The sequence below is a fragment of the Leopardus geoffroyi genome, chromosome A3 (genome assembly GCF_018350155.1).
Source record: "Leopardus geoffroyi isolate Oge1 chromosome A3, O.geoffroyi_Oge1_pat1.0, whole genome shotgun sequence".
Lineage (NCBI taxonomy): Eukaryota > Metazoa > Chordata > Mammalia > Carnivora > Felidae > Leopardus > Leopardus geoffroyi.
In genome coordinates this window covers 112,250,508-112,262,822 of record NC_059336.1, presented here as the reverse complement: position 1 = coordinate 112,262,822, position 12,315 = coordinate 112,250,508, and the positions used below count along the sequence as shown (strand labels likewise).

The 12,315-nt window shown below is 35.9% G+C and overlaps 1 pseudogene; it reads left to right on the top strand.

Annotated features, from left to right (window-relative positions):
- Positions 1 to 2,540: 2,540 nt before the first annotated feature.
- On the top strand, positions 2,541 to 3,985 carry LOC123581429 (annotated as a pseudogene).
- The last annotated feature ends 8,330 nt before the right edge of the window (positions 3,986 to 12,315 follow it).

The following is a 12,315-nucleotide window of genomic DNA, read 5'->3' as shown; positions in this document are numbered from 1 at the left end:
AATAACACCATCAATTAAAACCTATCAAATTACTTAACTAACTTCAGAGCTAATACCTGGTTATTAAGTTCTCATCAGTGTTGAGCAAATTGTTTCTAGCATACTTCAACATTCCATATCACTAGGCATCAGGAAATTGTAACTGAAAATAAAATAAAATTAATTCTGGCTACTATCTGCAAAGTCATTTCTCCAAAAGTGTTTAAGAAAATCAAAAGGAATCTCAAGATAAAAAGAAAAATATTAGATTGTTATGTTATTCTGTCTAGAAACTAGCTTATCAGAAACAGGACTTCCTAACCTCTATCTTGTAAAACATTAATGATTCTAAATTAATTGCCAATTAATACTGATTTTTCACAAGCTCTTCCAAAGTAGATAAGGGAGAGGAACATTTTCCAACTTATTTTATAGCGCCAGTACCACAGTCATATCAAAACTAGACAAGGACACCTCGAAATAACAAAAGTGCGTACTAGTATCTCTTATGGATGTAAAAATCCTCAAGAAAATTAGCAAACCACATCCAGAAGCACACAAAAATATTTATACACCATGACCAAGTGGTACATATCCCAGGAATGCAATTAGTTTTAATATCCAAAAATCAACTGATGTAATACATCATGTCTACAGAAAGAAAAAGCAAAACTCCTATGATCATCTTTTTTTTTTTTAATTTTTTTTTTCAACGTTTATTTATTTTTGGGACAGAGAGAGACAGAGCATGAGGGGGGAGGGGCAGCGAGAGAGGGAGACACAGAATCAGAAACAGGCTCCAGGCTCCGAGCACCTATGATCATCTTAATAGACACAGGAAAAACATTTTATGAAATCCAACATTCTTTCATGAAAAAACACATTAAAAAAAAGAATACAAGACACTTCCCCAACTTTGTAAGTGTTACCTACTCAAATTCCACAGGTAACATCATACTTAATGGTGAATGACTAAAATTAGGAACACTCTTGCCACTTGTATTCAACACTGTACATGAGATTCTAGCCAGGGAAACTAGGCAAGAAAAATAAATAAAAGGTCTCCAGATTGGAAAGGAATAAATAAAAATATTTCTATTTCCAGATGATATGATCTTATATATATAGAAAGGAATCCAATAAATAACTGTTAAAACTAATAAATCATTTTGGCAATGTTTCAGGATATAAGATCATTATATAAAGCTCAATTATATTTTATATACTTGCAATAAAAATATAAAAATTAAATTTAGAAAACAATACCATTTATCAAGTGTAAAAAAGAATGAAATACTTAGGTATACATTTAACAAAAGAAGTACAAAGTTTGTACTCTGGAAACTACAAAACTTTGTTCAATAAATCTAGAAATATCAAAATGAATAGAAAAACATGCTATATTCATGGATTAAAAGGCTTAACATTGTTGAATGGCAAAACTCCCTAAACTGATCTACAGGTTCATTGAGATCTCTATCAAAATTTCACTGGACTTCTTTGTATAAATTAACATGTGATTCTAAGATTTGTATGGAAGTACAAAGGACCCAGAATAGCCAAAATGATACTGAAAAAGAACAAAGTAAGACAACTTAAACATCCTGATTTCAAAGCATACTTTACAGGAACAAAAACCAAGGCATTACAGTACTTGCTTAAGGATAGACATATAGATCTATGGGATACAGTTGAAAGTCTGTATTTAAATCCATACATCTATGGTCAACTTATTTTTGACAACAGTGACAAAACCATCAAAAGTAGGGAAAGAATAGTATTCTCAACAAATGCTATAGAGATGACAAGATAGCCACATGCAAAGGAAGGAAGTTGGACCTTCACTTCACGGGCAAAATTAACTTGAATAAAAAACCTAAATGTACAAACTAAAACTATAAAACTCTTAGAAGAAAATATGAGGGTAAATCTTTGTAACCTTGGATTTAGCAAAAGAGTACTTAGATATGTCACTAAAGCTTGAGTAACAAGAGAAAAAAATAACTTAAAAATGCATAACTTAAAGATCAAAATTAAAAATGTTTTGCTACAAAGGACACCATCAAGAAAGGTAAAAGACAGAAACTGGTGGGTTACCAGAGGGGAGGTGGTGGGGAAGTGATGAAAGAGAATGAAGGGAATTAAGAGTACATTTATTATGATGAGCACTGAGTAATATATAGAAATGTTGAATCACTATATTGTACACCTGAAAGTAATATAACACTGTATGTTAATTATATTGGAATTTGAAAAAAGATAAAAGACAGCCCATAGATTGGGAGATAAGGGACTTGTATCTAGAATATATAAAGAACTCTTATAATTCAACAACAAAAAGACAAATAACCCAATTAAAAAATTGGCAAATGATCTGAATGGTCATTTATCCAGGGAATTTATGAATTTAAGTTTATACAATGAGTAACATAAATATGATTATATGGACACAAATTTGGACAAAAAACACAGAAAAATACACATGGTATGATCCCATTTTTATAATATACAAAAAAAGACCATCTTGTACTATGGTGATAAAAGTCAGGACAGTGGGTACCATGGTTAAAGCAGAAACAGAAAGGTAGAACAGGAGAGCTTCTCCAGATTCTGGTAATTTCTCTTTTCTTGATGTTGGTGCTGTTAATAGAAATGTTTATTTTATACAAATTTATTGAGCTGTGAACTTGTAAGTGCACTTATCTGCATATGCACTTGCATCCCTAAAAGCACTACAAATGGATGTGGATAGATGTACATTAATAGAGCTCGAGGAGTTAAATTAAGCTTGAGAAACACCAACACGTAGAATAGTATATTTTTTCAATACAGTGGTCTTTGATGATGTGTGTTTTCTTATTTTAAATGTATGTTATGCCACGTTCTAGAAAGGATTGAAGCTGGTTTAAGAGGATAAACAAAAGTATAGCAAGACACAGGTGAAAAAGAAGAAAAGTAGAGGTAGAAAGTAGAAGCTTATGATCACAATTATGTGTATGTATTTCTAAGTTATTTGCATTTTTTTCCTCAGTCTTTCTTTGCACGTCTCATTTACTTTGTCTTTTGTTCAGCTTGGCATGTAGATAAGTAAAGGCAAGTAAAGAGAATATCCATAATCTGTTCACTGTTGTAATTTTATCTATTTCATATTTATCCAAGTGAAATCCAAAGAATTCTCTGAGAGGCTCTGCAGGGGACATGTCAGGCAGTGTGAGTTCTTAGCAAGGACCAAGTTTCTGAGACGGGGTATCCCCGCCCCAGGGCAGCCCTTGCAGTTGTCCTTTCTCTGAGCTCCCACAGCCCTTGTCTGTACTGTCACTTTTGGTGTTCATTACACACAGTCTTGTTACATTAAAAAAAATTGTCTAGATTTCTGTCGTTTGCTCATTTTGTATACTATCATGAGTCTCAGATACTATGCTGTTAAAGAAAACATCGTCAAAACACTGTTGGTATCTTGGACTGCTAAATATCAATTCCTTTCTTTCCAGGCTAAATGTTCAGTTTCTGCTGCTGTAACTTCAGAGCTGGGACATCTTGAAAAAGATTAAGTATAGGTCTGTCTTCTCTGCGCTGGGAGCAGCTGTCCCGTCATAGCCCCTCATCCCCCAAAAGTGTACCCCTGTAGGAAGTCTGTTCCCACCCCTTTATTGGTCAGTAGCACCTCTCAGCTGTTGAGCTGATCACTATCTAAAACCATCAGAGAAACTGACAGATGAGAGCATCAGCAACTTGGCAGCCCCAAATCCCTTGACCTGACTTATGCCTAGCTGCAGCTTCCGAACCAGTGGCGTTTCAATAGACATCAACACAGCAGCCAAGTTCATTGGGGCTTTAGGCTGCCACGGTAGGAGTATTGGAATTGGGACTGTGTTTGGGAGCCTCATCATTGGTTATGCCAGGAACCCATCTCTGAAGCAATAGCTCTTTTTCGGGCTTTGCCCTCTTGGAGGCCATGGGACTCTTTTGCCTGATGGTGGCCTTTCTGAAACTCTTCACCATGTGAAGGAGCCTTCTCCACCTCATATATGGCTTTCTCCCATGTTTCATCTACACCGTAGCTTTCTTTTCCTAAACCTCAGACAACCTGGAGAAAGTGGTTGGCTCGGGGTCTGACAGAAGGAAGACAAATAAATACTGCATTAATAAGAAAAAAAAATTACACAGGTGGTCAAGGCTTGTTTTCAGGTGACATCCATTATTCAAATTAAAAAAATGAAAGAATGGTGAATTAGTGTTTTCATCATGTGCTACATGGAGAATTCTGTCATTTTCCATGAAGACGGATCATCACTACATGCAATCTTTATAATTCTGTATATTTCTTTAATCTATCTGTAGATCTCACTACTATAAGACAGTGACTCTATACTATCAAATGAACAAATCCCTTTACCTTTGTTTGTTGTTAATGGTCTTAGGAGCCATATTTCAATTCAGTTCAGCTGTGAGTCTTTTACTGTTTTTATAACTCTGTGTTCAGTCATATGCTAGGTACCCCGAAAAGATTTTTAAAACTCCTCCCTTTAAATCTTGCATTCTCATTGAGCACACATCGTACCTGTACAAAAACAACAAAATATGACAGGGTCCATTTTCGTCCTGTCCTACCAATGCCAGTGCAGGTAGCAAAGACTGCTTTCTTTGAGAACTGTTCATTAAGACCAGCATGATTTGCTTGACAGCTTGTATTTTCATTGTCTTGATTAAAATGTACCAAGTGATTGGCTCAAGGATTTTGCTAATGGACAAGTGAGCCAAGGTTGCAGGTTCCCTGGCTTTCAAAGTTTTCTTTGGATTTGCTTGGGTTTGATTTTATTTTTTATAATATTTTGTGGTTCCCCTGACCTCTTACTTCAATCTACAGCCACTGTCAAATACATAAATAAGCAGACATCCTAGTTCTAAGAAGCAAGACAAATGATTCCTCTGATTCGATCGGTTTGAGGACACAGATAGGACTATGCTTGCTACTTTTATTTTTCTTTTTCCAAGATGATTCATTAATTGTATTTCAGTATTTGAGAAGAGGGGGAACATTTTTACAGTTATGTGTATTTAATTGTGACATATATCCAACATTGAGAGGATGGTCTGATAACACTTTCAGTAGATATGTCTTTAAACAGATGAAAAGAATTGAAGACACTTCAAAGTTAACTTTTTAAACTGAAAAACAATTATAAGTTAGATAAGAGTCCTTTATTTCCTCCTTTGTGGTTCAAAGAACCCTGAACAGAGTTGAGGGGTGTGGCTTCTTCTGCTCCTGAATTATAGAAAACTAGCCATCCAACCCCTTTATACATTTTTTTTCATTAATCACTTTGAGTAAGTTATTTGAAAAGTGTAATTTCTGCTCATCCTCTATAATTACCATTTAGTCACTACCTAATATGCAGTGAAGTAGGCTTCACTTGTGCCTTCTTACTTGAGCCCGAGGAAACATCTTGTTCAGAGTAACACTGTTAGCTGGACAGCAATGGAGTCAGAGAACTAACCATTCTGTGTGACTCCAAAGTCCTTTGTTGGTTCTCTTCCATTCAGTAATCACTTTTATGAGAGGTGGTCCACTTTCCTCTTTAAATGCATTCAGTCCGGAGTCAGAGGCAAAACCCAACTCTGCTGCTGACCTGCTATGCAACCTTTAACAAGTTCTTCTATTCCTTATGTTTCCGTTTTATAGTCTACAGAAGGGGATAATAATTGCTCCTTTACAAGGGTGGTGTGAGGTTTAAAGTCAGTATACATAAAGCACTTAGGACAAGGCCTGGTGCAATTAGCATTCCTGTGGTGTTACCCACTGCTATTCTTTTCCTTGCTCTTGCATCAAGAGGAGAGCCACGGGATTAAAATCAATGGGTGTATAGAGGTGGTGTGAATGCATCAAATATACCTCTGTTCACTTTGCATGACACGATAGTCCAGTTCTTGGTTTAAATTGGAACACTGCAAGTCAAATGGAATTTCAGTCATCCCATAATAGCCTTGCAGATTTGATTTACAAATTAAAATGAAAACCTCTTGATGCTGTATATGGCTTTACCAGGGCTTCTAACTCCTATCAATTATATGGTAATGTCCATTGTCATGGTGAATCATTTATGAGTAGACATTTAAGTGGATGGCACCACTTGACGAGGCCCATTTTAAGTCAGTGTATAGTATGCCCATGTATACATAACTGGGATTAGATTCAGAACACCGGTGTGCCAGTGCTAACTCTGCTGATCCCTTCTAATAAAATATGTAAAATAAATCTTTTAATCTCTGCAGGGTTAAATAGGTATTATTAAACATAATACCTATTTCTTCACTGGCACTATTTTGAGGATCAAATGAAGTCACATCTGTATATAGAGTTCCATACAGTAAACTTCTTTTCAAAATTAAAATACATTGTTCATTAGAACTTCATTTAAGAAAACTGCTTTAAATTCAACCCCAAATTCTACTAACAGTTTTTGCAATAGCCTTTAATACTATAGCAGTTTCTGCATCGGGGTGCTTAACATTTCTGTACTTGTCTCCTATAAGAGATCAAATGCTTTAATGTTTCTAGGGTTACAAAGATTATCCTCCCCAATGGTGGTTTACTGCAAGGACCCACAAGAACGAGGGCAAAGGGGAGTTAGATCACAAATTACATCATTCTCTCATCTCATCTCTCATTACATGTTATTCCAGAACATGTAATGTGCTAAGAATAATACAATGAGACACAGTGGCCTACTTTCCTTGCTGACTGAGCATCCAAAAGAGAGTATTAATGGGATGCCACTCTGTGTGCAACACCTCTATCAGGCAGAATGTACCCCTTAGCAATCTGTGTCCAGCTTGCAGATTGTGACTTCCAGTTTAAGCACTTGCCCACAACCTAAACCTTTGTAGTTAGGATGACAGCATCAGTTTCTCTAGTAGATCCAGCTGTACCATTATTAACAATTAATGATAAATACCAACTGCTGGGCACTTTCTCTTGCGTATGTATTCAAGGCTTGAAGCTCATGGATGACGTCCTCAAGTTTTTCTGGTATACTCATTTGTCTGAATCATGTTCCTTACTCTTAGCCCCCCAGTTCTAAAAGCCATTTTTTCAGCATTGTACATTAAAACAAACTAGCGATACTGATTAAATGAGTAAAAACGATTTGGCCATACTTTCTTTTTGATGCTGAATTAGTAAGTTAGCAGGAATCATTAAACTTCATGCCTAGCAGTCAATACCAAACTTACGGAATCAAAGAGATTCCAAGAGAACATGGACCCATATATTTTGTCCCGTCAAGTTAGGCAAGGATTTTGTGAAAAGATAGAATATAACACTGGCCATCGGCCCACCCATCATTTATCAGTGCAGCAGATTTATTCCCCTCTCCTTTTCACTACCTGTGAGCATACAAATCATAGAAATCATTGAGCCCAAAGCCCACACTGGAGGATTTTTTTCCTCTGAAATAGGCGTAAACCTTTATATAGAATTCAAAGATCATTCAAGGTCAAGGCTTACGTGTTTATGATTAACAACATCTCTCTCTCTCCCTCTGCCTGTCTTTCTTAGGTGTATCTAGTCTTGTCTGTTTTATTTGGTCACCTTCTCTCCCTCCCCCGACTTGCATTGATTTCTAGCATTTAATATTAGTGTTTTTTACATGCAATCCTTGGTGAAATTATAAAAGCAGGGCATACTGAGAAGCATAAAATCATCAAATGCTTATGCTGTGAAGCAAATATAATTACTCAGCTTGGGATATAGCCAGAGACATTTGCTATTGGAATTTTAATGTCAAGCGGCAAGAGATCTCCATCTATTTTCCTTTGGAAAGTTCATGGGCACATGTCAATCATTGTATCTGTTTTTGGAAATAATACTACAATGTTTCAGTTTGCTTCTCCAATTAATTCTTATCCATCATATTCTCACCATGATTCTACTGCAAATATGTTCTTTAAAATCTGGATGTAACCTCTATTCAAGAATTGTTTCTTGTTTCTCTGAGGATTTCTGGAAGAAGGGATGGCTTTGTAATTTAATTGGATTTTATTCCAATATGATAATAACATGCTTCTAATTGTCAGATACTTCAAGAGCAAGTTAAATAAACACATTTTATGAACTGAAAAAAAAGTTTTATTGACCATTAACTTTTATAAGCTAGTTTCAAGGTAGCACCTTATACAATCAAATGTATTGCCACTTCTTGTTTATGGGTCATTTTATCACTACATGGTTTGGGAAAAATATTAAAAACTATTGAAGGGATTATATATCTAAGGACACAGAGAAAATTTATTATTGCAATTAGTGTTTAAATGGTTATAATGCATATTTCTATTAACTTTATAAAATTCATTTAAATACTACCCCTTGAGAAGTAATGAGAACTTGATTTTGAAATGCACGCTTGATACAATAAACATTAAAATAAACTATTACTGTTTTCACAGTTGTCATTGAGTGACTAATATGTAAACCCTAAATAATTTTTTCTTCTTACTAACAGTTTCAATGGGGGAATTTTTTTTCTAGGTTACCTGGCTGGGTTTTTCTCAATCATTATTTCTTGGATATTCGAAATTCTTTATGTCACCACTAAGGCCTCAAAGCTGTGCCCAGTGCCTGTTCCCTGGTGCTCTGTCTGAATTATGGATACTTTTCCAGCCACCCCACTTACCTCCAAAGCCACTGTTTCCCTGGGCCTTATTTCAAAGTCCATCCTGCGTGCATTCTCATTGCTGACCCTGAATGCCTTCTCCTAAATATCTTACTTTAGACTGTATTGTTCTTACCGCCACACCTATCACTGTCTCAGGTGACTAGAAGGATGATGAGGAGAAAATGGTGTTGTGGAAGTCAATTTGGGAAGGCTTGCCTCATCCGTTTTCCAGACATACGAGATGTATATATAGTTTAGGCTTGAGCAAAGATACCTGCTCCTGCTTCCCAAGAATTATTAACAAAATTAATGGTAAGCAGTGTTATATTATGTACCACAGAAATAAGTAATGATCTTTACCAGGCCTTTAGAAATTATTTCTAGAGCCTAGCACAGTATGCTTTTCATATGTGATAAATAAATCTTTGCTGAGTGATTTAATGAAGATATTTTCTTAAACTGGTAAGACCAATACTATGATGTACATACACAAATGTATGTCACTCATTTAGTTATTCAACAGGCATTTGATAGAACAAATTTTATGTCTGCTGCTGTATACAGATGTTTAACCATCACTACAGGGTTTTTTTTTTTTAATTTTTATTTATTTTTGAGAGAGAGAGAGAATGCAAGTGGGGGAGGAACAGAGAGGAAGGAGACACAGAATCCAAAGCAGGCTCCAGGCTTTGAGATGTCAGCACAGAGACCGACGTGGGGCTTGAACCCAAGAACTGTGAGTGAGTTCATGACCTGAGCTGAAGTCAGATTCTCAACTGACTGAGCCACCCAGACACCCCCATCACTACAGTTCTTAAAGAGGGTAAGACACTTAAAGTCACATAGTTAATAAGTTATCAGTCACATTAACACAGATCTGTTTAACTTCAAATCTCATACTTGTTTCACTGAATCTCACTTTATTGTACATTACCTGGAGATGTATTAAGAAATCAAAGTAATAGGAATAATGAGAATAATAACCATTAATACCTATTCAATTGTTCCAATGCATCAGACACTTAGCTAAGTGTTTTATATTTATGTAATTTAATATTGACAACATTACTCTGTAGTGAATGTTATTATTGGTTCTATGACACAAATGCAAAAACTGAGCTTCAGAGAAACAAATCACATGACCAGAAAAAGTTAGTAGCCTAACTCACTTTTATGTCCTGGGTGTCTTACTCTAAATGCGTGTTCCACTGTTACAGTAAATGTAAATAGGATGAAGAACTCTCAAAGGAAAGTCTGGGCTAAATTACTTACAAAGGCAGGTTTTAGGGAGGACAAGCGTATACACTGAGTGAGCTCAGAATGTAGCTGAAAAAGTGTTCTATCTAGTAGGGTAAGAAATACTCAAGCGTACCTCGATAACTGTGAGCAATGCTTTTGGGGGGAAGTTAAATGATGGAACCATTTGTGGAAGACTCAGTCGTGAAAAAAATTAAAAGAGGGAATTTGGGCCATTTAGGCATGCATTACTATGGCGAATGCTGTAAGGCAGAAGGGAAATGAATGGATAAAAGAGTTTTTGATTACTTTTGTCAGGAAATTGGCTGGAACTACAGTGAAGGAACAGGGGGTTTGGATGAAGGAATTCAGACAGAGACAAAGATTTCTGAGGAGTGGTAAAAACAACAGGATCCCATAGCCCACTTTTAAGAAAAAGGCATAATCTTTAACTCATATCTTCTCTTTTACTGATATAATAAAATGCCGTTCTTGTGATCAATAAAAGACATTCCAACGTTTTTACAACTATTGTTCCAATACGTATCTTAGACGCAAATGTAGAAAGGATAACATAAAGCAGTTCTGTATGGCCTAATTTCCATTTATTTACTTGATTAGTCTCTCTACCTTAAGCTCATATTAACATAGAGGAGGAAATTTTTCTCTATGCATCGAAAATATATCTCAATGTAAAGGTTAATAACTTAGAAAATATGGCAGCAATTTTCCTTAGCATTGGCTTAATGTTAAATGGAAGAATATTTCACTACTTCCAACTTTGAAGTTTATCACTATAGCCATTTGAGTGCTATTGAGCTAAATAAAAGGGCCCTAGCAAATTTTTATAATGAGAATTTTCATATTCACACAACTTACACTTGGATGAAGTGATTTTACTCTCTTTGCTCATAAAAAGATAACGTTTGAGAAGGCTTCCTTTGAGAGGTCATTTGCAGATATAAACATTTTTTTTTAAGATAAGGAAGAATGCTTTGCTGTTTCTAAAGATCCTCATATTTCAATTAGATATGAAACTTTTGCAGAAGTTATAGCAGTGATGTCAACTTTGAAATACCTCAGCAGTGTCAGCTATGTTAAGATATGACAATTGAGTGGAACAAATAGCATTGCTTTATTGAAAGAGTCTAGAGTAGGACTAGAATAAACTTTTTAAATGCATACGCTTGGCTTCAGTTCAAACTCCTTTGTGAGTTTGAACAACACTTTTCTGTCAGCAAATGCGAGGTGCTCTAAGCTCCAGAGATCCAAATGTACCGTTTTAAAACTCGGTAACACATTTCTTCACCTTTGCCAACCGTTTGGCTTTTGGAAAAATCATAATTACATTGGGCTTTGATTATAGAAAGTAGTGATTAATGGCATTGCAAAATATTTCAAAAGAGCATCACATGTAGCATTTGCTTTCTAGAGAACACGATATCCAAGCGGGTTATCATACCCGGAAGGGAGAAACATACCTGGAATGGAAAATCATTTCATCCTCAGTAAAGCCTACTTTAGATTGCCAAGGGAGAGCCCGAAGGGTAATCTACATACGATTCTGCATATCTAATGCGGTATCAAGAGCTGACTCGTGGCAGTCAGGTAGTATAAACCTACCACCACAACCACCATCATCCAACCCTCCATACAGTTACCCCTAAAAGTCAATCTCCAAGTAAAAGCCAAGTACTGGTTATGGAAATACAACCTCAAGACATGTTTCTTTTCCTTGTGTTTCAACTGGAATGGTATCTATAAGCTTCCTTTATACAGAGATTCTGGAGTTTCTGCTAGCCTGTGTATGTATGGGCTTGATTTTATATAGGCTTGAATGAATATAGATATAGATGTGTGTGTGTGTGTGTGTGTATGTGTGTGTGTGTATCTATATCTACATCTACATCTATATCTATATCCATATCTATCTATAATCTGAAACACTGTTATATCATACAGTCACTTCTGGCTACCATCTGTAAAGACTGAAACCACCACCATCTGGGTAGATTATATACATTCGTAAGTAACATCTGGCCCTTATAAGTGACCGCAGTCCATGCCTACTCCCTCAGACAGGCTAAATCAGCACACTTAGCAACCGTTACCTCAATCTTTAACGCATTCATTTTTTTTTTCCCCTAGACATTATATTTCTTCCTCCTCTGGGCTTTGTGACACCGCTTTATGTTCTTTCCTAATTTTTCTAGATACTCTTCAGTTTCTCTACCTTTCCCCCTGCCTTTTTGCTTCTCTCCTCAGCCCTGTGCTCTTCTGAATCCACAATTTCTCCAAACAACCCTATTCTCACTTCAAGTACATGTTTGCTAATCAACAGTAGACCGATCTCTTTTGTAATCCAGATCTATAGCTCTAGCAGCCTGCCAGATATAGCCACCTTCATGTCTCCTATTCAAAATAGAAACAAATCAAACAAACAAAA